This window comes from Bison bison, unplaced genomic scaffold (genome assembly GCF_000754665.1).
Source record: "Bison bison bison isolate TAMUID 2011002044 unplaced genomic scaffold, Bison_UMD1.0 scf7180017864181, whole genome shotgun sequence".
In the NCBI taxonomy this organism is placed as follows: domain Eukaryota; kingdom Metazoa; phylum Chordata; class Mammalia; order Artiodactyla; family Bovidae; genus Bison; species Bison bison.
The window spans coordinates 13,157,658-13,182,648 of record NW_011494753.1 but is presented as its reverse complement, the minus strand read 5'-3'; positions in this window follow the sequence as shown (position 1 = coordinate 13,182,648).

Here is a 24,991-nt window from a genome sequence, read left to right as displayed (position 1 = left end):
AAGCACAAGCTGGAATCAAGATTGCCAGGAGAAATATCAATAACCTCAGATATGCAGATGACACCACCCTTATGGCAGAAAGTGAAGAAGAACTAAAGAGCCTCTTGATGAAAGTGAAAGAGGAGAGTGAAAAAGTTGACCTAAAACTCAACATTCAGCAAATTGAGATCATGGCATCTGGTCCCATCAATTCATGGAAAAAAAGATGGGGAGACAGTGGAAAAAGTGACAGACTTTATTTCTGGGGGCTCCAAAATTACCAAAGATGGTGATTGCAGCCATGAAATTAAAAGTCGCTTGCTTCTTGGAAGAAAAGTTATGACCAACCTAGACAGCATATTGAAAAGCAGAGAAGTTACTTTGCCAACAAAGGTCCATCTAGTCAAGGTTATGGTTTTTCCAATAGTCATATACGGATTTGAGAGTTGGACTACAAAGAAAGCTGAGGGCCAAAGAAATGATGCTTTTGAACTGCGGTGTTGGAGAAGACTCTTGAGAGTACCTTGGACTGCAAGGAGATTCAACCAGTCCAACCTAAAGGAAATCAGTCCTGAATATTCATTGGAAGAACTGATGCTGAAGCTGAAACTCAAATACTTTGTCCACCTGATATGAAGAACTGACTCATTTGAAAAGGCCCTGATGCTGGGAAAGATCGAAGGCAGGAGGATTTTGGGATGACAGAGGATGAGATGGTTGGATGGCATCACCAACTCAATGGACATGAGTTTGAGTAAACTCCGGGAGTTGGCAATAGACAGGGAGGCCTGGTGTGTTGCAGTCCATGGGGTTGCAAAGAGTCGGACATGACCGAGTGTCTGAACTGAACTGAACTGTACTGATGCATAATGTGTCTGGTCTTATTTTTTGTTTGTTTAGGTTGTCTTCATTTTTCCTTTCCAGAGACTAGCATAGCTGACTTAATACTATCTTTGTGTTTGTACAACATATGTTAAAGAATTAGTCTTTATTTTTGAAAAAATAAGGCAAAATAAGTATTTTTAGAAAACTGTTATTGTTCATTTCACTTTCCTCTGTGTTTTCACAAGAAAAGTCATGTTATAATTAAAGGACACCCTTCCTTGGCATGTTTCATGGTCCCACTAAACATAGCACTATATTGTTGAAGGTGCTGATGGGTAACAAAGGCAAGTATTCCTTAATGTCAGATTTACCTTTTCATCTCCTGGATACCTGGGGGGATAAACTTTACTAAACTCAAATGTCAGAGCTCTATTCTGCACTTCAGCATGATAGCTCAGCAATGTGCAGTTGTACACTTCAGCAGAAATGTCTGCCTGGCCAGATTAATGGTCAGATTAATAGTATCTGTTTATTTTAAATAAATCTATTTTGAGGCAATGTCTCCAGGTGTTTGCCTAGTTAATAACAAAAGGCTCCCTAGAGGGCCTAGAATAAGCATAAAAGAAATAAAGGATTTTTTCAAGGTAATTATCTCTAGTCAATAATAATTAGTCAATAAGTAGATTGGACAAATGAAAAATGATGTTTTAAACTTTTTATCAGAGTAGAAAAAGTTAAGATTAGATGACTTTCTACTTGTTTTTCAGTTTATAAGTGTTGGGGATGCTGAACAATGTTTAGATATGATGTTCTGATAAATGATGAAATGTTTCATTTTAAGCAGTAATTATAGTAGATAGTAAGAAGGAGCTCTGGGGATCTTTATTTAACTCTTAGGTGTGTCTTTGAATCCAAATCTAAAAGTGCCATACCAAATTTACCTCTGTAATCTTCTGATCAACTCAGAAATGTCATTTCAGCTTCTTTTGCAAATGTTACCACTTGGTTCTGAAATGATAAATCATCTCTTTGGTTCTTGTTCCATTTTCCTTTTCTGTAGTTTTGACAACACTGAACATCATTACCTATAAAATTTCTGCTTATTGAGTTTTTCAGATTGGTTGAGCATTCTTCATCTCAACATTTTTTTTTTCTTCTGTGGAGTTGGGAGCATTAGGAAGGGAAAAGTACCTAAACAGATGGATCATTTTTTATATGCCAGTGGCTTACATATATAATCCTATTTAATTATCATGTAAATTTCATGCTTTATGAGGTATATTAGTTTGCAAGGCTGCCATAAGTTCCACAGACCAGGTGGCTTAAATACCAAGAATTTATTATCCTCACAGTTCTGAAGACTAGAAGCCCAAGGTCAATCTGTTGGCAGGATTGGTTTCTTCTAAGTGCCTTCCTCCTTGCTTATAGATGACTGTCTTCTTCCTGGTCTTCACATGGTCTTTTTCTGTGTGTGCCTATCCTCATCTCCTTTTCTTCTAAGGACACCAGTCATATTGCATTATGGTCCAACTAATTTTCCTTTAATTATCTCCTTAAAAGCACTGTTTTAAAGACCTAATTTTAACTGATTAAGATCTTGCTTTTAAGAGATAATTAAATACTGGGAGTTAGGATTTTAACACATAAATTTTGGAAGAGACACTATTCAGACCATAACAGGAGGGTTATGTAGGAGGCAACTGAGACTCAGTGAATATAAGGGTGAGTCATAGGAAATGAAATTTGTCATTTCAGAAATTCTCCGTGAAATCAATAACATTGTCTACCACATTCTGCCTCCCACCTGGATCTTGTTCTTGACATGGTCATTAATTCTGAATGACTTTCAGAAAGTTCCTAAACTTTATTTATTTTTTTGCTCTTGTTCATTGTACAAAACAAGGAAGTCTTGTGGAATTTAAGGAATCATACAATTTAAATATTTTGGATGACAGGAGTTGAATTTCTGCCATAAGTCCTGATTCTCCACCTACATTGTAGAACCCTTTGGGGTGGAAACAAATTTCACTTTTTAATTTCACTAATAATTAAACAATACTGAATTTATGATTAATTAATCAAATTGGGACTTTTAAGTTCTTTATTACAATGGAGAAATGAAAGGTTTTCACTTCAAAGTATATATTATATGCTGATTTTGTAAAAGCATCTAATGATTTCAGTCTACATTTAACTTTATTCTTCATCCTGCTGCTGCTGCTAAGTTGCTTCAGTCGTGTCGGACTCTGTGCGACCCCGTAGATGGCAGCCCACCAGGCTCCCCCGTCCCTGGGATTCTCCAGGCAAGAACACTGGAGTGGGTTGTCATTGCCTTCTCTGATACATGTTAGGATGGTGTTAAGTATTTGGCTTCTTGAATTTCATTTATTTTAAATTATAAACAATTCATTTCTTTGAAGATATTTCATTAATGGTTTCCTTTAGGTTAAATGATGAAGAAAAGTGAAAGGGAAAGTGACTCAGTCATGTCCGACTCTTTGTGACCCCATGCACTATACAGTCCATGGAATTCTCCAGGCCAGAATACTGGAGTGGGTAGATGTTCCCTTCTCCAGGGGAATCTTCTGAACCCAGTGATCGAACCCAGGTCTCCCATATTGCAGGCAGATTCTTTACCAGCTGAGACACCAGGGAAGCCCAAATGATGAGCATTATTTAAATATTTTTCATCCTCATATTTTACATTTAGAACTTATATTAATAATAGATATAATATCAAATCAGTAATTTTTTATTTGCCTATTTCTGTCAGTGGTAAATGCTTACATTTTCATTATTTCTCTAGTAGAAAATAGAAGGGCATTCTAGAATAAAAATATATTGGAGTTTTAGGCTCTGATGTCTTAAAAAATATATGTTATGGTCTGAATGTGTCCATACAGAATTCATATTGAAATCTAAACCTCCAAAGATGATGGGATTAGGAGATGGGGCCTTTGAGAGGTACTCCAACCATTAGAGTGAGCCTTCTTCTAAAGGATTAGTGCTTTTATAAAAGAAGGTTCAGAGAAATCTCTCACCTCCTCCAGCATGTGGGGACATAAGGGGAAGACACCAGCTAGGAACCCACTAGGGGTTCTTCACCAGAAGGTGACCACGGTAACAACTTGATCTTGGACTTTCCAACCTTTCTAACTGTGAACCACAAATTTCTGTTGTTTATAAATTAGCCAGTTTGTCGTATTCTGTTATAGCAGCTTGAATATACTAACCACAACACTCTTATCATTAATACACTCTTCAGATCCACGATATCAGTCTCAGCAATTGTTTTGCATTGAGTATTATGTCTATAATACTGCTCAATAGAAATGAATTTTTGTGAATATTACATAAACTAGATGGATACAGTTTATTTTTCTGCCCAGGTATTAGGCTGTTTAAGACTGACTACATAATCTTTTTATAATCCTGTAAACAAATCTATTATTCTTAACCTTGACTATAGTGTAGTAACATTTTATGTAGCAAAAGTGCAATCCCATTGATTGGAACTTCTCAATGATGTATGTCCAGAAACCATCATGTACTTGTGTAAAGAAATTAAGTATAAAATTAAATATATTCTGTGATTATGAGAACACATCCATGAAAGTATAACTATATTAAAATTAAGTTTCTCGTTTTTATGAAGCATATAATTTTTTCTCATAAAGCAACAGTGTGTCTATAATATTTGGAAACTTTCCATTGTTTAAATGTATTTTATGCCAAATACATTATTGTTTCATAGATATTACATATTTTAAGGAATAATAAGTATAAAGCATTAAATCATATTTGAGAAAAGACATTATGTCAATTTTAAAACATACGGGTACATTTCAAATAAAAATTGACCTCTAATTTTCACATGTACCAAGTTTAACATTAACAATTGCCAGCTTTTTATTTTACTTGCCTGAAATATAATTTATTTTTGCTTTAGCCTAATTCTAGTGATTTAAAAATATGAGAGTCATACTTTTTCATCAAAATGATATATCAGTTCAGTTCAGTCGCTTAGTCGTGTCTGACTCTTTGTGACCCCATGAATTGTAGCACGCCAGGCCTCCCTGTCCAACGCCAACTCCTGGGGTTCACCCAAACTCATGTGCATCAAGTCAGTGATGCCATCCAGCCATTTCATCCTCTGTCGTCCCCTTCTCCTCCTGCCCCCAGTCCCTCTCAGCATCAAGGTCTTTTCCAATGAGTCAACTCTTCTCATGAGGTGGCCAATGTATTGGATTTCAGCTTCAGCATCAGTCCTTTCAGTGAACACCCAGGACTGATCTCCTTTAGGATGGACTGGTCGGATCTCCTTGCAGTCCAAGGGACTCTCAAGAGTCTTCTCCAACACCACAGTTCAAAAGCATCAATTCTTAGGCACTCAGCTTTCTTCACCGTCCAACTCTCACATCCATACATGACCACTGGAAAAACCATAGCTTTGACTAGATGAACATTTGTTGGCAAAGTAATGTCTCTGCTTTGGAATATGCTATCTATGTTGGTCATAACTTTCCCTCCAAGGAGTAAGCGTCTTTTCATTTTATGGCTGCAGTCACCATCTGCAGTGATTTTGGAGCCCCCCACACACTTTCACTTTCATCAAGAGGCTTTTTAGTTCCTCTTCACTTTCTGCCATAAGGGTGGTGTCATCTGCATATCTGAGGTTATCAATATTTCTCCCGGCAATCTTGATTCCAGCTTGTGCTTCTTCCAGCCCAGCATTTCTCATGATGTACTCTGCATAGAAGTTAAATAAGCAGGGTGACAGTACACAGCTTTGATGTACTCCTTTTCCTATTTGGAACCAGTCTGTTGTTCCATGTCCAGTTCTAACTGTTGCTTCTTGACCTGCATATAGGTTTTTCAAGAGGCAGATCAGGTGGTCTGGTATTCCCATCTCTCAGAATTTTCCACAGTTTATTGTGATCCACACAGTCAAAGGCTTTGGCATAGTCAATAAAGCAGAAATAGATGTTTTTCTGGAACTCTCTTGCTTTTTCAATGATCCAGCGGATGTTGGCAATTTGATCTCTGGTTTCTCTGCCTTTTCTAAAACCAGCTTGAACATCTGGAAGTTCACATTTCACATATTGCTGAGCCTGGCTTGGAGAATTTTCAGCATTACATTATTACCATGTGAGATGAGTGCAATTGTGCAGTAGTTTGAGCATTCTTTGGCATTGCCTTTCTTTGGGATTGTAATGAAAACTGACCTTTTCCAGTCATGTGGCCACTGCTGAGTTTTCCAAATGTGCTGGCAAATGGAGTGCAGCACTTTCACAGCATCATCTTTCAGGATTTGAAATAGCTCAACTGGAATTCCATCACCTCCACTAGCTTTGTTCATAGCGATGCTTTCTAAGGCCCACTTGACTTCACATTCCAGGATGTCTGGTTCCAGGTGAGTGATCACACCATTGTGATTATCTGGGTCATGAATATTATCTGGGTTGGTTTGCTGGAGCAACTGTGAAGAGATACCCCACATCCAAGGTAAGAGAAACCCAAGTAAGATGATAGGTGTTGCAAGAGGGCATCAGAGGGCAGACACACTAAAACCATAATCACAGAAAACTATCCAATCTGATCACACGGGCCACAGCCTTGTCTAACTCAATGAAACTAAGCCTTGCCGTGTGAGGCAAAGCAAGAGAGACGGGTCATGGTGGACAGGTCTGACACAATGTGGTCCACTGGAGAAGGGACTACTTAGCATGACAATCTAGAAAGAAATGCAAAATTATCTCTCTTCTGTCTTGCTGTTTGTTCTGCCTGACCTATACTCTGCTTCTTTAAATGCATTATGGAACATAACCTCTATCTCAGGTATGAAAATGTCTTATTTGTTGTTGTTGTTCAGTTGTTCAGTCATGTCTGACTCTTTGTGACCCCATAAACTGCAGCACGCCAAGCCTCCCTGTCTTTCACCATCTCCTGGAGCTTGCTTAACTGCATATCCATTGAATCGGTGATGCCATCCAATCATCTCATCCTCTGTCATCCCCTTGTCTTCCTGTTTTCAATCCTTCCCAGCATCAGGGTCTTTTCTAATGAGTCAGCTCTTTACATAAGGTGGCCATAGTATTGGAACTCAGCTTTAGCATCAGTTCTTCCAATGAATATTCAGGATTGATTTCCTTTAGGATTGACTGGTTTGATCTCCTTGCAGTCCAAGGGACTCTCAAGAGTCTTCCCCACCACAGTTTGGAGAAAACTAAATCTTTTATAGAATAAGAATATTTTAATGACATCAGTTGGGCTTCCCTGGTGGCTCAGATGGTAAAGAATTTCCCTGCAATGTGGGAGACCTGGGTTTGATCCCTGGATTCGGAAGATCCCTGGAGAAGGGAATGGCAACATACTCCAGTATTCTTGCCTAGGAAGTCCCATAGACAGAGGAGCCTGGCAGGTTACAGTCCATGGGATCACACAGAATCTGGCACGACGGAGCAACTAACACATTCACTTTTCAACAATATCAATATGGCACTACTTGAAACTGAGAGCTCTCTTTGTTCATTACTTATAGATGGGATTTTTCTACCAGGGTCTACTTGGTTCATTGATTTCTTTTTTGGTTGTGATTGCTACTGTTACTTTTTACTTTCTTGCCTTAAAAGATTTCTTAAAATTTTTATACTAAACTAAAATCCCTCTCATTCTATACATGTATTTCTTTACTTTGAATAAAGAGTAAGCATAATTCTCTTCTAAGTATCTCCAAATAACTATTATTAAGTTATGAGATCTTTATGCTAAAGAATAATCATTCCCAGTTTTCTCCACTCAGTAGCCTAAAAATGTTGGAATACCTTTTGTTCAATTGCAGTCTGAGGTATTTTATACTCCTTACTATGGGGTTCTCAGAAAAGGTAGGAATGCCTCAGAAATGTATAAGAATAAGGGATACATTTTCTTCTTTAAAAATAATGTTTTTCTAGGTATTAAATCCTTTTTTCCAGTAGCACCAATATGTTGGTTTTTAATTAGTTTATCTTAAACTAAAATTAGCTTGTGTATTTGATTGTTAGTTAATTACTCTTACAGTTTGTTGAGAACTTGAAGAGTTGATTTTGGCTTCCCTAGTAGCTCAAATTTGGAGGGAACTAAATATAGAACTTTATTAGTATCCCTCTAGAATCTTATATCCTGTAGTCCAGCTTACCTTTCTAGCTTGTGAGAATCCTTTCAGACCTATAATTGTCATTCGTTATCTCTTCAAGTTTCATGGCAATCATTGGGAACATTAATAAATATTCTACTTCATCTTTTCTTCCAGGTTCATAATAGAATTATAATTTTTGCATTCTGGAAGTTAAGTGCATTTGTGTGATTTGCTTTGTCCAATAAAATTTAGCCAAAATTTCCTGTGTCATATCTAGGAAAACAAACAAACAAACAAAAAACAACGAGAATCATTTTTTCCCTCTATTTTTTGTGACTGGTAACATTAAGTAGGATACCTGTTTCTCAGCCTGGGTACAGGAGTGGGGATGATGCAAAAGAGACCCCCTCACAAGCCTGAGATTAACATGTGAAACAGCATTAAATAATCCCTTCTTGCTTTAAACCACAGAAATTGTGAGTGTGTTTGAGGGGGGTGCACATATGTGCTGAAATTTTTATTGTTGTTATGTATGTTAGAATAATCAGGTTTCATAACAAAATGTCAGTGGCTTAATGTGGCAAAATTTAACTTTTTTCCTCATACAACATGTCCAAGGTGGGTGTTCAGGGCAGCTTTGTTCACTACAATCACTCAGATATCCAGGCTAATGGTGGTCCATCTGGACACACGCTTTCATCATCTCTTGGCAGGGAAAATGAGTGTGAGGTACCTTATCTACTCTTAGACTCTTAGAGTAGTAAGTTACCCAGAAGTGACACAACACTTTTTATATTTTGTTGACTAAAACAAATCACACACCTACATCTAACTTCAGATTGGTGGAATGTACGAATTATTCATTAGGAATTCAGTATAAACACCATATCCTTTCAAAAGATCCTCTATCCAATAGTGGAGAAGATGGAAACTATCATATATTTCTGAGGCTCCTCTTTTAGAAAGCAGGAGAAAAGCAGAGGTCGCTATTCCCTGAAAGTGGTTACAAGTACATAAGTGACCAGATGTGAGGTTCATAGTTGCTTCTTGGTGAGAATTGAGAACCACTATACTGCTGCCAGCTGAGATAAGTAGTGGGAACTTTTTTAGAAATTCTTTTAAAAAGGAAATAATTTCCAACTAGCTTTTGACAGACACTGTCTTTAGTATGTCATGCAGGCATTCAACTCTGCTTCCCTAACCATATGAAGGTGGCTTCTCTCCCTGTTACAAGGATTTTTCTGTACTTAGCTTTCCCATCTCCTTCATATTCATAACAAATCTCAATTCCTATATTAATTTATAAAAGAATGCTTAGAGTGACTCCGTTTCACTGACAACACATACCAATACAGCAGAAACATGCAAACTTTATGGCTTAAGAGAAAGGATAACCAGAGTGTGTATGGTCAGCCCTAATGAATACCACATACATTATGTACCCACAGATAAACTACATTCTTTTTTTAAATGTTTGTATTCCCCTCAAATTCATAATGTTGAGACCCTAATCTCAACATGATGGGATTTGGGGATGATGGAACTCTCATGAATAGGATTGATGATCTTATAAGAAAACATTAGCTAGTTCTTTTTCTATCACATAAGGATACAGCAAGATAATGACCCTCTGTCTACCTGGAAGAGGGAACTCATCAAGAACACATCTGTGATCTTGATTGTCCAGCCTCCAGAACCATGAGAAATAAATGTTTGTTGTTGAAGCCACCAGTCTATGGTAATTTGTTATACTAGCTCAAACAGATTAAGACATACATTAGAACTGAAAATTTGGGCACTTGTATAAAAAAACACTTTATAAATATGGAAGTGGCTTTGGAACTAAGTAATGAGTAGTGACTGGAATTCATGCTAGGAGTGGTGATTACTATGAAGGGACTTTCAAAGGTGATTCTCCTGAGAGTTCATGAAGAAGAATAAGGAAGCTTTAGATAAAGTGCCCATCTTCATAGAGAGACTACATAATCATGCACAGAATGTACAGAAATAAGAACAGTAAAGGCCACTCTGATGTTGTCCCAGATCAAAACAAAGAACAAGTTATTAGACAATGAAGAAGACAATCCTTGTTATAAAGTGGCAAGGAATTTGGCTGAATTGTACTTGTGATTTAGTCTTTTGTGAAAGCTAGAACTTGAAACCAGAAAAATGGATATATATTTGTATATTAGTCCTTTTGACCATGGCAGAAAATAAGAATTAGATAAAAGTTGGGCAATGCTATTTCTGAGATTTTAAATATATATAAAAAATCCATTTTATCACAATACTAGTGCCAAAGGGAAAATTAGGAAAACAGTTTTTAAACTGTGTTAAGGTTTTTACAGTGTCTAGAAGTGGTAGCCATTACAATTGAAGTGAGACCCTAACGTAAATTATAAATTCTAGAGTAACCATTAAAGTAATTTTTGTATAAGATCGTATCAATTAAAGACATAAATCCATTGGGAAACACACTATCTTCATCAATTTGAAAGCTCAGTATTGTTAAGGTGACATTTCACACAAATTTATGTATAGATTCAATGTAATTCCAATCAAAATCCCCACTTCTTTTTAATGGTAATTGACCAGCTGTTTCTAAAAAAATATACAGCAATGAAAGGGCAAAAAAATAATCAAAGTCACATTTAAGGAAGAACAAAGCTGGAGGACATACTCACCAAGTATCAAGACTCATTTAAAGCAAATTAAATAGTGAGGTATTGGTGTAAGGAGAGGTAAATAGACCAATACAACAGATTAGAGGGTCTAGAAACAGACCCGTGTGTACATGGTCACCAGAATTAGGATAAAGATATTACTACAGGACAGAGGGAAAGGATGATATTTTCAATAAGTTGAACAGATCAATTAGCTTTCCATACAAAAATAACTTTAATATCATAGATATACATGAAAATTCATATAAATTTTAAAATTAATTGAAGAGTAAGATAATTGCATTTTTAGAAGACAGATGAAATATTTTCCTAATGCTGGGGGTAGGTAGAGATTTTTTTTAAATAGGCTAGAAAAACACTAAAGATCTTAATCATAGATGACTGATATACTGTATTTCATTAAAATGAAATTTCTGTTCTTCAAAGACATTATTAAGAAAGTGAGAATGTAAACAATAAATGGAAGAAAATACTATATACACTATTATACTATATACACTATATACACATAAGGGAAAGGGACTCATACTTAGAACTCATATAAGGAACTCCTATCAATCAATTAAAACCTCAACAATCTAATTTTTTAAATGGACAAAAGGCTTAAATAAGCACTTATTAATAGCTGAAAAGGATATCTAAATTGCCTCTAAGCATATGAAATGGCATTCAAGATCATCAGTCATCTGTAGACATAGACACGCTTATTTTAAATGTAGGTTTTATTTACTTACTATTTATTTACAAAATCTGTTCATATCTAAAGTGTGATGTAAACAGTAAACAATTCAATAAAAATAAAAGCATCTAAAATAGGTGAATTTTATTTATATCCTCTAGTTTATTACAATTTATATATTTTTAAAATTTTGTGATTATGTACTTGTCTTTCAACTATTTGAATATAAATTAATTATTCCTCTAAAGTTATGTCCTAATTGCCAAAGTTGATATCACATGTACTAGTTAAGACCTAAGTATTTGGAAAATTTAGGTCAGAACAAATTTCATTAGGATGAATTTGGCAAACAAGTTCTTTTTTCAGGTATCTTTTGAATGTATTTTTTGTTTTAGGTATACAACATAATGATTTGATTTTTTTTTTTTTAATCAGGAAATGATCACCCTGGTTGTCTAGTACCACCTATCACCATACAGAGTTATTAAAATATCGATTATATTCCCTTCACCATACATTATGTCCCCATTACTTTACTTCCTTTTTAGCTGGAAGTTTGTACCTATTAATCTCCTTCACCTATTTCTTCTGTCCCCGCAGATTCCTTCAGGCAACTACTAGTTCTCTGTATCTATTGTGAGTGTGTCTCTCTTTTATTTTGAATCATTACCATCCTTAAAAATCAAACTGAACAAATAAAGATACTATTGGGTTTTTCCTTTGAAAACATGTATTAAAATTTTGTTGTAATACTATCCTAAATATTAAAATTGCTCTTATGTCAAGGGTTGCTTAGTGTTTTTAACACAAGGGAAATGCCTACAATAATGTCAAAATAGTCAGGTACAAAAAGTTCCATCTAATCTTAACAACTATGCAATGGAGATAGGAATGTATCAAGGGTAACTGTAACAAGGGATGTGTTTGATACTGAAAATGTTAAAACAATAGTAAAACCAACTAAAAGAGTCTACTTGGCAATTTGAAACAACGTCATTGATAAAACTGCTCCTATGCATGGTGGCAGACCCACTCACACCACCCTTCTCTTGGGATGCCATGCTGGGTGCAATTCATTTTGCAGAGAAAAATGGAGTAATAAATATGTGATAAATCTATACCAACTGAACTATTAGACTGAAACAAAACTGTTTTCTTTGTATGAAACCATAGAAGTGGTTAATTTGAAAAAGTCTACTATATTCACTTTTTGTAAGTAAAATCATATATCATAAATGCAAACTTTCCAACTGAAATCATCAAAACTCATGTATGCAACAGCTGAGTAACTAAAAATTCAATTTAGAATTATTTCATAGTGGCTTGTTAGCCTGTTTATTTGCTCTTCACTGGAAACATTTTTAACTTTGTGAGAAGAAGTCATGAGAATCATTATGCTGTATGCATAGCTGTTGAGAATAAATTTATATTTGCTTATATTCAAAATATTTTGAGCTTAAAGTCCACTCAAACCATCAGGAAAAAAATAGTTAAACTTGAAAGAGTTGTTATAAAAATATAATTCATCAATCATATATGCATATTCACTAATCTGACAAATTTATAATATTACTCAGCCTTCTGAAACTTTAGTAATGAAAATTCTAAAACTCTGAATGTATGAATTGCAAATGTGTGTGGGTTTTTTTTTGGTTATGCTGAAAAAGATGACTTGAAGGCTTGATATTGCAAAGAATTTTAGTGATTAGAAATGTATACTGTGATAAGATCCAGTTGTTAATACATGTATTAAAATGTTAAATTATATTCATATGTCATTAATGTCCACTGCTGGCTTATTTGTAATCCATGTTAACATTTTGCCTATTGGAAAATGCATTTTATATTAGGTCAGTGTATAAACCCTTGAGGAATTTTTGTGCTTGATTCTGAAACTACTCAGTGAGGCCTCACCTTTTAAAAATACCATTTTGCTGCCAAGAAATAAATTAAATTACAATATTATTGAAGTGTAAAGATAATCAATTCATTAGGTAATTTCATAAGTTTTTTTAGCAAATTTTTTTTATAAGAATGTTTGGTTTTAATCTAATTGAGAAAGGATTATACTTGCTTCATGAAGGAAATAGCTAATGCAAATGCCTAATTTATTTGTATATATTGATATGATACTTTCAAATGGTTTTATATCCTTTCAAATGGTTTTATATCAGTTGATTCTGTACCTCTAATGTTGCCTTTTTACTTTTTGGGTTTTTTTGTTTGTTTTATTCATTGAAGTAAATGTCAACAATGTATTACTTAAGCTAATTAACATGGAAAAATTATATGTCCTATCAGTAAAAATGCCAGGATTACAAAGTCCTACTTTTCATTTTCAGATGATGAAAGATAAAATTATACTGCAGATAGGTTGAATTATCTCTACCATATGAAAAATTCTTCATTTGAATTCACAGGATTCATTACATAATCTTGACATTTAGTCCAGATCTTGAAAAAACAAAACAGGTAAAGAATACATGTATCCAAAATTTCTGATGAAAGACAGAAAAACATTTACAATTCAAGAGCTATGAAGAATAAATCACAGGGAACTATTTCCACCAACTCTTTATACAAATTTCTCCTGACACAAATTTAAAAGCCTCAAAAGTCAAATTAGAAATGAAAAAAAGAAAGTATAGACCAACCAAGGCTATGAAATTCAAAGAAATGGAAATGGAAACTCTATTACCAGCTTGGCTACCTGCTTTACACTAATCATTATATGAGAGATGCTGTTTTAACTAAGAGTAGTTCAGTGTATTCATCAACTGAGTTTACTTCAAGGATTCATATTTAAACATGAAAATCCAAAGTTGGAGGAAGATAAAAAATGTGAGTTGAGTAATAGATGCAAGGATCTACAACAGGAGAAGACAGAAAAGATAATCTATACATAAAATCCACTTACTTTTATCTATTTATATGCTATTACTTTTTTCTAGATGTGTTATTTCTATTTTTAAAACCCCACTTTTAACATATAATTGCTATTTTATTCAGACATGTATTGTTCTATTTTCCTAACTGTTTTAGGTAAGTTCCATTTTTCTGTCCTCATCACTGTTTCTCCTGTACCTGTAAGTGTTCCAACTACAATCAATGTCTATTAGAGATAGTATGAAGCCATTCATGAATAAGAAGAAGAGTTGGCTTTTCAAGTGCTGCAAAACTCACATGTTCTATGAAATACAAATTATAGCATGTCTACTGATTTTTGGGAGGGAACTGTTCATTAATAAAAGTAGATGTAATTCTTATTGTGAGTCAGAGTCACAATATTTGAAAGCTTCTGTGTTTATCTGTAAATAATCACTTTGACAGTACTGTAGTTCAACAGATGATAAACAAGTTTGAATTATTTTAACAAGTAACAATAATGTATTGACATGGAAAAAATGGCAAAGAAAAGTCAAGCAGGTGGGTGTCATAGTTATATAAGCACAAAAGAAAGAGATGATAACTTAAAAGTTATTTTAAGGAGAGATGGGGAAGTTTAACACTAGAGAAAGAAAAGATAAAATGAAATAAACTGTCTAGTCAAATTCAGAGGAATTGGAAATATGATTGTATTTAAAGATAATAGGGTATTTGAAAATGTTGCCATTGTAATGAAAAATCAAATTTGTCAAAAGATGTTTTTGTTAAGTATAACAGAATCACATTAGGAGTGACAATTGAATATGCAGAGTCTGGGGCCTCCTGCCGAAGTATTTATCCAAATTTCTAGAGGTACAGCTAGGAGTATTTATTTTTTAACAGACACCTCAGATGATCCTTATATACACAAAAATTTAAGAACAGTTTCTTAATAATCTAATTTAAAAATACATTTAACGACTGAAAATTTTCACTAAAAGAATGATTTAACTATGAGATTGCTCACAATTTCCTCTCAAAGTCTGCTATGTCTTTAGCATTGCAAGAGAAAAAATAAAACGACATGAAATGCACTCTGATGAAATTCTGAAGATTATAATGAAAGTACATTATATCAAATCTGGTGTGCTCCTGCCTGGAAAATCCCATAGACAGAGGAGCCTGGTAGGCTGCAGTCCATGGGGTTGCTATGAGTCAGATACAACTGAGCAACCTCACTTTCACTTTTCACTTTCATGCATTGGAGAAGGAAATGGCAACCCACTCCAGTGTTCTTGCCTGGAGAATCCCAGGGACAGGGGAGCCTGGTGGGCTGCCGCCTATGGGGTTGCACAGAGTTGGACACGACTGAAGTGACTTAGCAGCAGCAGCCCAGGATAACATTATGTTCCTGCATTCTAATGCCATGGAGTAAAAAGAGAATATGGTAGAAAAACAATTTTAGCAATTATCAGTCTCAGGCTTCTTCTAAAGTACACACTTGGATGTTCACTTATTGGGATGCAAGAAGAACTGTGGAAGCACTGAGAGCCACTTGGTATTTCAGAAGAGAATTAAACATCATCATCTAGTTAAACGTTTCAGTTGATTATTTATAGGCAATGCACTGCAATTAGAATTTAAATGATTCAATGTTAGAAACCATTTTCTCTGAGATTAACAAAGATCCATTCTTACATGCTGTGTTTTTAATCAAAGAGGTGAAAGGTATAGAACATGGGACAGGAACAAAGATGTCTGGTTACAAACTCACTCTCGCAATTTGCTGGTAATGTGCCTGACTGCGCGTTTAAAGGCAACTCAGATGTGGTGCGCTGTCTATTCAGACCTTAATAAGAATGTAAATGAAGGATTATTGGTATCACCAGCAGATGATATGTCTTTAGAAATATTGCCTGAACCATACTCTATTATTTCCTAACTTCCAAAAAATCTGTACAATAATACATCTCATTAATGATATTGTCATTGTCATTTAGAAAACATGTGGAGACCTGCAAAATCACTATTAATTATAGCCACATGCATTAAAGCAGAAACGCTCAAATTCATCACTGTATTTGCTAATTAGCTGAAAAATCAGTCCTATTTTATCTATATTTCCCTAAAACTAACCTTATTATTTTTTTGATTAAGGATAATTTCTTTTTTCTTCAAAAGGGACACAGATCAGAAGAATTGTAATATGCTTTTCAACACAAACTACTCAATTTATTCCAATCTAAATTGTCTCACCCAAAAGAACATGGTAAATACTACAATAGCAAGACATCCCTACCCCCCACTTTCTTTCCATTAAAATGGTCTGATTGCCCCTTGCCCATTTCTAAATGATAGATAATATCCTCTCCTCTTTAGCTTTTCTTGTCTATTATGTCCGTTATAGAAAAGCTAAAATGAGGCATTTCCTGCAAGCCTGCAGAGAGAGAAGACTGAATAGGAAGCTGAACAGGAGTATAGAGACCAGGATAAAAGGCAGTTATTAAATTTGTGAACTCTATCAGAAGACAAGAAAATAAACTGTATCACTGGCTGGAAGGGTAGTGAAGTATGACATTTCATTTTTATGCAGGTCTCAGCATGATAGAAGTAACACATTGAAGAACACTGTAAAAAAGCAGTTAGTGCATTCATTGAATGCCAGCATGGCTCCTCTGCTGTTCCCTGGTTGACCCTTTTTTGTGTCTTTGTGGAATAGTAGTGCAGAGATTCATATATATGAGATCAGACCCACCATCGACCCTTTGTGAATTTTGATGATGAGAGGCTGAAAGCTTATTCTATGTAACTCCATGAGATGTGAGGTCCAGGTGTGCTTTATATTCTCCCACATCTCTTCTCCTTCAGTGTATGAATGCAGTCTCATGCACTTTCAAACTCACCCTCTCTCTTTCTCCCTCTGACACACCCATGGTGTCACAGAATAGAGGTGTATAGAATGTTCCATATTAAGAATTCTTAAGCATTAAATGGATATTTAATGTTTTGCTTAAGTTCATGAAAGTAATATTAAAACTAAATATTTCTCATTCTCTTTAGTTCTTTTAGATATTACATACATAAATATTAGATAAATCGGAATGATAACTTTTTTAACTTACACATTTGTAATTTGTTATAAAATTTTTAAAGAGTTGTGCAAAATAAACAATGAACACAACACAATTTTATTTTTTTCCCCTTTCCTTTTTATACATCTGATTTCTAGTCTCCTTGTCTACCACATCTGGATGAAATCTTGAGCAGGACCTATTATTGCTTTTCAGCCACTAGTCAGTCAGAAAGAGCCTCAAGTTAAGAAATGAAAAGTGTTGTCCTGTGTAATTTTAATGTTCCAAACATGTGAAAACTGTAAACTTTTCACCATCAACAGCTGAAGCCTAACCTAAGTTGAAGATTTCAAGTGGGGACAGAGGCTTCATAAACTGGTTACTATGCTCTAACTCCAAAACACGACCCCAGCCAAGGATCTTGGTCCCTCTTAGGTGGATGGAAAGGAGCAGGAAAGGTCTTCCAGTTTGAGTATTGGTGCCCTGTAGGTGCCAAATCTTCAGCGGCTGTTTTTTTCTCTGGGCATTTTTGTGTGTGGGAATTCTTGACAAAGCTCCTGATAGATAGCTCCAAGTACAGTTCTTTCATATTTTTACTGGCTAATGAATTTTCAGAGAAGGCAATGGCACCCCACTCCAGTACCCTTGCCTGGAAAATCCCATGGACGGAGGAGCCTGGTAGGCTGCAGTCCATGGGGTTGCTAAGAGTCGGGCACAACAGAGCGACTTCACTTTCACTTTTCACTTTCATGCATTGGAGAAGGAAATGGCAACCCACTCCAGTGTTCTTGCCTGGAGAATCCCAGGGACGGGGGAGCCTGGTGGGCTGCCGTCTTTGGGGTCGCACAGAGTCAGACACGACTGAAGCGACTTAGCAGCAATGAATTTTCAATATACTCTTCATTGAGGAAACTTGACAGTTTATCATTCACTGAGATCTCTGACTTCCAGATGACCTTCCTGGATAGAATTCCTTTTAGTAACTCTGGGCAGATCCACATCTGGCTCCTGGTAAATAGGCAGGGCGATAGCTCACTGGGGAAGTGCTGCCTCCTGGCAGTGCCTGCCTGCCTTCCCTCCCTCCTTCCTTTCCCTTCCCTTCCCTTTGCTTCCTTTCTTTCCTCTATCTCGAGTCTTAATAGTCATGGTCCTTTATATTTAGACTTATCCTTGCAGAGTCTGAAATCAGTATATATGTCCCATAAACTTCATCCAATGCTGGCCAATATGTCCTAATTTTGTCTTAAAAATCCCTTCACTTGGTTTTAAAAAGAAAGGAAAGTAAATTTATTTTCTCCCCATTTCTATAGAAAGTACTACAAAGTAGTTTTTAGATAAATCAGTTTATAGAAACTAGGTAGAAGAAAATTTAACTAAAAACTAGATCACACTTTGTTTTTAGGCAAAAGCCCTCCATATATGGTTTTCAGTCTTCATATTGCAACATTTTGGCCAGAGGAAGTCTCTTTAGATTGGCATTGGTCTCCTTATGGCATAACACTAGTAGTCTTTAGTAGCATCCTTGCTGCTGCTGAGTCACTTCAGTCGTGTCCGACTCTGTGCGACCCCATAGACAGCAGCCCACCAGGATGCCCCATCCCTGGGATTCTCCAGGCAATAACACTGGAATGGGTTGCCATTTCCTTCTCCAATGCATGAAAGTGAAAAGTGAAAGTGAAGTCGCTCAGTCATGTCCGACCCTCAGCGACCTCATGGACTGCAGCCTTCCAGGCTCCTTCATCCATGGGATTTTCCAGGCAAGAGTACTGGAGTGAGGTGCCATTGCCTTCTCCTTGGTTTCTGGTTTAAAGTTCCAGTTTCACATTGTACCGGTCTTACTATTTTCTTAAGGAGTCTTGTTTCTTTAGATAAAGAAATAGTAGTTAGAGATGATAATTTAAGTATTAAAAATGCTGTTTGCTCAAATATTATGTAAATATTACACAGATACAGTTAGAGTCTAGCTTCCAAAATATCCTCTTCACCCTCTTCTCTCCATCCCTTTAATTAGCTACTTTTATTAATGCTGTTCATTTTCAATGAACTTATTTGACCTGATAAGCAAATATGCATATATATTTTCATTTTATAAGTTTTATTAAGATATTAACTACTTACATTTTAGAGGAACATTATATCCTAAAGTTCAACCTGAAGTATCCATAGATTGTCCTTTTTAAATGGTACCAACCATGGTGCATATGTGCAATAATTTCTTACACATTTCACTATTGATGAACATCTAGGTTCTTTCCAATCATTTGCTATTTTAAATAACACTGCAAAGAATAGCCTTCAGCATATACCATCTTGAATATTCACCGTATGTCTTTGAAATCCCTTCCTGGGTTAAAAGATAAATACCGTTCTAAATTTGTAAGTTAGAGCCAAATTCACCTCTTCAGGAGGTTATTAGGAAGAGTGCATGGCAACCCACTCCAGGATTCTTGCCTGGAGAATCTCCATGGACAGAGGAGCCTGGCAGGCTACAGTCCGTGGGGCTGCAAAGACTCAGACATGACTGAGTGACTAAGCAAGCAGAGCACAGGAGGTTGTTACATTTTGTATTATCTCCAATGGGCTTCTCACGTGGTGCCAGTGGTAAAGAATCCCCATGACAGTTCAGGAGAGGCAAGAGACAGGGGTTGGATACCTAGGTCGGAAGATCCCCTGGAGTAGGAAATTGCAACCCACTCCAGTATTCTTGCCTGGAAAATTACAAGGGCAGAGGAGCCTTGCCGGCTACAGTCAATGAAGCCTCAGAGAGTCAGACATTACTGAGCACACTGAAACACATTGATTATCCCCAATACTGTAAAATATACTTGCTTTCCATTACCTTATCAAGAAAGTATGTTGTCTAAAGTCAAATGTCGCCATGGGTGAGATGTCGTATTTCATATAGTATTAATTTACATTTCTCCTAATTACAAATAGTTTCTGTAGAGTGGTTCTATATGTTGTCTGCTTTCTATAAATTATGGTCTTTTCCCTATCATTTTTAGAATTTTTTTAAAATATAATATATTCAGCATAACCTTTTGATATTGTTGTAATTTTCTTTCAGTATTTTGCTTTTTAATTCTTACCTTAGTGTATTTTCATATGTAAGTTTAAATTTTCTATGTAGCTATGTGTGCTATTCCTTCGTATCACAACTCCTGAATTTGAGCATTATTCAGGAACATTTCCCCACAGCTATTTCACAGAAAAAATTGCCTGAATTTTTTAGCATTTATAAAGTTTTATTTTATCTGTAAATCTTTAATCCACTTCTAAATTATCTATTTTCTTGTATGTGGCATCTGAACCAGATCACATTAAAATTTTTCCATATGCTTGTAACAGAGACAAACAAACCTGACTCCATGTTGGAGCTTTTCTTTTAGCTTGAATCTTTGTGCTCTGTTGCCTCTGTTTAGTCTTGCTGACTCTGCATCTTTGCAAAGGAATGTTGTCTGTAGCCTGAAATACACCTAATAGTCCTTTCTCAAGGCTCTGCCTCGTAGGCTGACCTTTAGAGGTGTAATGCTCTTCATTTAGATAGAGATTAAAAAGTTGCAGAACAGAAAATATTTGTCTGGTTGTAGGTTTACAGGAACACATTGACCAGACCTTCATGAACAGCGGCAAGAACAAAAGATTATCACCCTCCCCTGCAGGGTCTGCCTGGCACCAAGAGGTTTGCATCACTCACATCTTTTAGTATAATAGAAGCCTGACCTCTAACTCAGACAAGATGGTTCTTTGGGACACTAGTCTGCCATCTTCTCAAATTGTTGGCTTTCAGGATAAAGTTGCCATTCTTTACCCCTAAACCTCATACCTCCATTTACTGGCCTCTTGTACAGTAAGCAGTAGGAGTTTGGATTGGGTAACATGATTATCCAATTATGCAATATTCTTCTCAAAACATTCTTCATTTTCCACTGATTTGTCACCTTTTCATATACAAAATGTTTACATGTACTTCATTTTTGAATTTCCTATCCTTATCCGTTTCCTCTACTAATTAATTTTGATTAAAGGTACTTGTAAAGTATTTTAATATCTGTTTGTACATTATTATTCAAGAACAGCATAGGTTTTTGCATTTCTTCAAGTCTAGTTTTGAATCCTTCAGGAATCTTTACATGCAGAGACCCACTCTCCCACTAGTCTGTAGTGTTTCTGCTGAGTTTGTGCTTCATATTTAGGTATTTTAAAAATATTCAAGTCTAATTAAAAGGACAAAATTAGTGGGATTGTTAGAAGTGTTAATACAAAGAAGTATCAAATTTTAATAAAGAAAAAGTTAGGTGAATCATGAGATGAGAATTTTTTGGCAATACTGTAAACTACAAGTTCAGAAAACAATGATAAGTCCCATAGCACCCACTAGATTACGAACATGATGAAGGCAAACTTAGGTCTTATTCATTGGTACAGTAATTGGCACAAACAGACATTGAATACATTTTTGCAAATCAGTTGTACAGCATATGCAGATTATGTGCCTATATGGCTTATGTTCATCATTAAGAGAGGAGAAAAACTGATTGAGAATATTGAGAAAATTTTTGAGTGTATGACTTCAAAAGAAGTTTGAAATTCCTGGACCATAAGCCTTATGGTGATTGCATTAAAGGCCAGACTAGAAATGCCAAACGCCATGAAAACATTGTAAACAAATTTCTTATAAGCCAAGTAGCTTTATATGCTTTATAAAATTAAAAGGAGGAATAAAGATTTTGATCTTCCACTGATCATATAACTCTTGGTTCTGTAATAAATCAAATGGCAATGTGTTTCTGTCATAACCTCCTTCATCACTGTTATAGCTGCCTATAAAATTAGGTTTTGATGGCTATTCCAAATATTAGAAAACTGAGCTTAATATAGCATTAATTTGACCTAACAAGCTTTTTCTTATTATTATATAATATAGCTTGAAGAAGCAACAATTTAGCATATAATTACTCAACAACAGTTATGCTAGTCTCTGAGCATAAAAGATGAATAAAATGAAAATCCTCTAAAAAGATCACAGTCTAGTGTCAGAAAGGCATATTTTTTCTGCAGATTTATTTTTAATAACATGAAATACTCCTATCTCCCTAGTCGCAATAAATTCACTAAAAGGAAAGCTGTCTTCATTAAAAATATCAGTGTTTACATAATTCCTCATTAATGCTTCACAAATAATGGAGAAAATTAATGGTGTGTTTTTCTGCATATTTCATTTGTGAATGATAATCACACAAAACAAAGCAAACCAAAATAAACAAACAAAAGCAGCCAGTATGAAAAGTATGGATGAAATCAATTCACAGTTTGATAGCGCTGGTTTTCCGTGCAGTCTTTGTGCATGTACTATAATATATTTATGGTAAGCACTTGTGATAACGCCAGCAAAAATTTTCCATCTTGCTGCATGCTTAATTTCATCTAACTTGTTTTATGGCAGTGTACTGAAACACAGAGCGAAGGTCTGTTGAAACCATTTGTCTCTGTTTCTCTTTGCAGAATGCCAACAGATTTGTTTAAACCAAAACAAAATGCATAAACAATCATGTCTTCGTTTAGCTAACTACACAACTTAAATTCTAGAACTTATTTTTATAATATGCTGAAATTTATTAACTCCAATTCTGATTTTGATGCTAGCAACTCCTTTTTTTGTTCTTTTTTTCTCAAGATGAAAATGTTTACTCATTTATTATTCTCTAGGCTCCTGTGCTAAATATTGTTTTGGTTCTATAAATTACACAATGCAAATATACATTTTATTGAATAGTTTCAGATGAACAACCAGATAAATGTAGTATTTTTTACTGTTTTATGGAATATCAGACCTCAAATGTGGTTACAGGTCTCACATATATTTTTTCAAATTTGAGAGCAGCTATATATATTTTTTTATTTCCTCCAATATATAGTTGAGTTTAGTTATTTTCATATGTGATTTGCAGGCAAGCAGTATCAACATCTTTGTGTAAGAAATGCAGAATCTCAGACCTCTCCATAATTACTGAATCAGAATCTGCATCTTAACAAGATCCTAGGATTATTAACATGCATATGGAAGTGTGAGATGCATGTTCTTATTAAGAATCGGATGATAAAGGAAATATGGTTCAAGGAAGGTTTATTCCTGTAGTAGGTCTCACTGGTGGTGGGTATGGATGGAAAGAACTCAGTAATTTTTAGTTCTGGTTAAAAACAAGAATTCATGCAGTTATATTATTTCAGCTTACAAAGACCTATTTTTACTTTAAAAAATTGAATATATATTGTTTTATCACTTCTGTATTTTGGGAAAGCAGCTTACGATGTATATGGATTAATTTCAGAATTATAAAAAATGTTTTTATGTTGATGCTATAATTTGTTCCAGAAAGGTTTTAAAGGATTAACAATAATATATAAAGTACAACATAATTGTTGTTGCTGTCACTTCAGTCGTATCCGACTCTGTGTGATCCCATAGACGGCAGCCCACCAGGCTCCCCTGTCCCTGGGATTCTCCAGGCAAGAACACTGGAGTGGGTTGCCATTTCCTTCTCCAATGCATGAAAGTGAAAAGCGAAAGTGAAGTCGCTCAGTTGTGTCTGACTCCTGGCGACCCCATGGACTGCAGCCTACCAGGCTCCTCCATCCATGGGATTTTCCAGACAAGAGTACAACATAAAAAATAAGTGTAAAATAAAAAAAGAAACAAAGAACAAAAATGAAATGACCTAAAAGTATGGTGAAAATACGGCTAAGAAAAAAAAAGTCAATGCCAAATTTACTTTAAGATTTTTAGCTTCATACATAAAATAAAAGAAACCCAATTAGACAAATTTACTGCAAAGATACGACCAAAACAAACTGCTTTCTAATAAGAAGTATATTATTCTTTGTATAAATTGCAGACAGAAATTTCTCTATTGTATAATAAACAAGATCTTCAAATTATTCTTAAAGGAGACACAGGTAGAATGAGTTTCTTGAGACTGTAGTTTTCTTACTTGGCACTTAATATCAATTGGCAATATCAAGTAGAATTACATTTTGGATAAACAGTTCTATTAGTGGGCCAGTGAGATCTGAATAATCAGCTTTTGCTGATCTGATGGCAACCAATGAGTAAGTAAATTTCAACAATAGATTCTTTATGGAAGACTTTTTTTGTTTTCTTGAGTATTGTTTGAACATTACTGTTTTTGTCATTCTGAGCACAGCTGATCCACAAACAAAACTCTTTGCATACTTGTTCACTCGGTTCCTGAGGGCTGCAGGGAAGGATAAATTTCTTTACAACAAATCTCACTATACATCCTAAAAGAGAGAAATATGTAAGGTACTTGTTCTCTACAGTGATCTAAACCATAGGTGCTACACAGAAAACAGACCCTGAGGCCCCTGAGAATGTGAGGATGACAAATATGACCTTCATCAGGCAAAGAGCCCCAGAGATGAAAAAATAATAGAAATTAGATAGTGCATTTGAAATGAATCCTTTTCAATTAGTAGACATTTTTAAGTATTCAACAACGGGGAACAATGACAGAAGCAAGGGGATGCGAAACCAAATGTAGCTTTTCTGGTAGCAGCACTGAAAGACAGTGACCTAAAGGAGGGCTTCCCAGGTGGCTCAGTGGTAAAGAGTCTGCCTGGCAATATAGGAGATGCGGGTTTTATCCCTAGGTTGGGAAGATCCTCTGGAAAAGGAAATGGCAAACCCACTCCAGTATTCTTGCCTAGAAAATCCCTTGGACCGAGGAGCCTGGAACAGGCTACCATTCAA